Here is a 2,846-nt window from a genome sequence, read left to right as displayed (position 1 = left end):
GGAAATCTTGGACCAGGCCATAAGGATACAAGTTCAAGGATGATGAAGTTCACGGTTTACATTGGTGAGAAAACTAGAAATACCCTAGGTGATCAGCAGCAGGAGGCTAGTTACATAAGTGGGACACCACGTCGGACAGGGGCCCAGGACTCCTGGCTCCTGGCAGTCACCCACTGTGTTGGGCCTTCCCCTGGAGTGTGGGTGGGACCTCTGACTTGCTTCTAACCAATGGAATACCTCAAGACTAAGTGGCTATCACTTCTGTGATTAGATTACAAACGGTTTTGACTTTGGTCTTGCTGGCAGATTCTCTGCCTTGCTGGCTGTGATGAAGCAAGATGCCATGTTGGGGAGAATCGGGTCCAAAGGGATTGAGGATGACTTCTAGCCAATAGTCCCTGAGGAACTCTCAACCCAAAGAAACTGAATCCTGTCGAGGACTAAGTGAACTTGGAAGTGGTCCTTCCTCATGAGCCGACAGAAGAGAACCCAGCCCTGCCCACGCCTTGCCCAGTGGGAGACCTTGAGCAAAGGACCCAGCGAAGCTCCACCCAGGCTTCTGACTCACAGAAACTTCCAGATAATAACTGTGTGTTGATTTCAGCCACTAGGTTTTTGATAACTAATACAGAAACAATGACACTGTTCAGAAGGATCAAGCTAAATCTCTCTTTGTATCAACACGGGGAAATATCCATGTTACTCTTACGTTTTTTTTTCTTTAAAAAAAATAATAAAAACTAGGTGGCAGAATAGTATGTGTGATATAATCCCGTTTTTACAAATAAATGCCTAAAATATTTTTATGCTTCGATAAAAGTCTAGAAAGAGGTATAGATCAAATTATTCATAAGCTTATCTCTGGAAGAAGGTTTCAGGAAACTTACCCCATACGGTTTGAATTTTGACAACAAGCGTTATTACTTTTCAAATCAATAAAAAATAAAGTATTTCATTTAGAAAAAAAAAATAATAGTTAAAATTCCAAAGAGCCCAACAGAACATCTTGCCATCTGCGGTAGATGCTGCTTAGCGGCAACCCCACACTCCCATGCTAGCCCTCTTCTCCTCTGCCTGCCTTCCACTGAGGAGGCTGGAAGGGTGACACTGGCGCTGCGCAAGCCTCCCTGGTGGCCAGCGATGGCCACGGGGTAGGTAGGTCTGGGCCGATGAGACATAAGTGGAAACCTGCTTAGGGTTTCCGTCCGCCCCCTTCCTATTTGCCCCCTCAGAGCACCCACCTTGTGGGAAGAGGTCGGAATAAGACCAGGTGACATTGTATGAAAGTGAAGGAGCACTCATCTAAGAGGCTCTGAGCAGGGACATGTGACCCAGCCGGGAACTGACAGCTGAGCTCCCAGAGAAAGCAATACCTACGCTTGGCAGGAGAGACAAGGGGAAGAGTGTCCCAATGGAGGAAAATTAGGGCACAGACCCTCAAGGGCAGCAAACTGGGGACAGGGCCATCCATTCTGCACATCCTACGATTTCCTCCTGGAAGCAGGATGTGTTCAGCAAGGTGGGTGTGTCATGATCTCCCAATGAAAATGTTGGGAAGTCGGCGTTTCCAGGGTTTGCTCGACAGCCCTACAGCCTCTGCACTCAATTTCCTTGTGGTTCTGGTGGCTTTTCCCTCATGGTCACAGCATGGCTGCCTCAGCGGCAGATCAACAGGAGGAAGTCCTGGAGCAAGCAGGCAGGGCAGCACCTAGCCATGCCCCTCTGCCTCTCAGTGGAGGGAAACTTTCCACGCCCCCTAAAGACTTCCCCTTCGTCTCATTGGCCACACTGGGTCACATGACAATGCTTTCTATCACAGACTTTGGGAAAGCAAGTATCTGACTCTCCAGCCTTTACAGGGGGTGAAAGGCCAGGAGAAAGGGTCGGAAAGCACTATGGCCGACACAGCAGTTCTCTCTGCCCCCCACCGGGACCAGGGCCAAGCTCTAGTCTGAGTCCCAGTCTCACCTCTTGACTCTCATGTCAAAACTCCTTGCCTCCTGGGAACTCCAACTAAGGACCCAGCCAGGCTCCCTAGGGGCCAGCCCAGCATGATTCCTATACCTGGCTTTTCCTTTATTCTGAGTTACTGGTCTTGAACTTGAGTCCCAGTCTGGGCTGCCTATCAGTCATCAGATTCGACAGCTGCTCTAAATCATCTTTCCCATCATTGCTTTAGGAGCTGTGAATAGCTCCTTTCTGTGCATTATTAGCCTTCTCCAGAGAAACAGGACCAATAGGATGTGTGTACAGAGGGAAAGAGGTTTATTTTAAGGAGTTGGCTCATGCCCTTAAGGAGGCTGACAAGTCCAAAGTCCACAGGGTGGTCTGTCTGGCCGAAGACCCAGGCTGAATGCATCGTTGCCAACTCCGGTTTCCCGCAGAACAGTCTGTTCTGCCAGTGGAGGGGCCAGGAGGGCCCAGTGCGGAGAGGCAGGGGCTTTGGAGCTGGTATCCTGGTCACGTGAATCCCCCAGGTAGCGGTGGGACCTTGGAGAAACTCTGACTTCTGGGCCCCAGTATCCTCATCTGTAACCCGGGGGAAATAACAGCATTTACCGTACAGGGCTGTGGTGAGGATGATTTGAAATGAGGCACACACAGGCCCCAGCACAGCACACAGAAGATGGTAGGTAGTTCGACACATCATGTTCCTTCATATCTTGTGAGCATCACGTCATCTGAAGACACTGAGGAGAGAGCCAAGCCTGGGCTCTGCAGAGGCACCCTGAGGGGTGGGGGTGGGGGGGCCGCGGGGGCGCACAAACCTGCTGCAGCAACAATCTGGGGCCACCCAGCCCTGAGGCCTTTCCAATGTCTCTCGGAAGACTCAGAGCACGTGATAG

This window comes from Myotis myotis, unplaced genomic scaffold (assembly GCF_014108235.1).
Source record: "Myotis myotis isolate mMyoMyo1 unplaced genomic scaffold, mMyoMyo1.p scaffold_m19_p_6, whole genome shotgun sequence".
Classification (NCBI taxonomy): domain Eukaryota; kingdom Metazoa; phylum Chordata; class Mammalia; order Chiroptera; family Vespertilionidae; genus Myotis; species Myotis myotis.
This window is presented reverse-complemented; position numbering follows the sequence as displayed.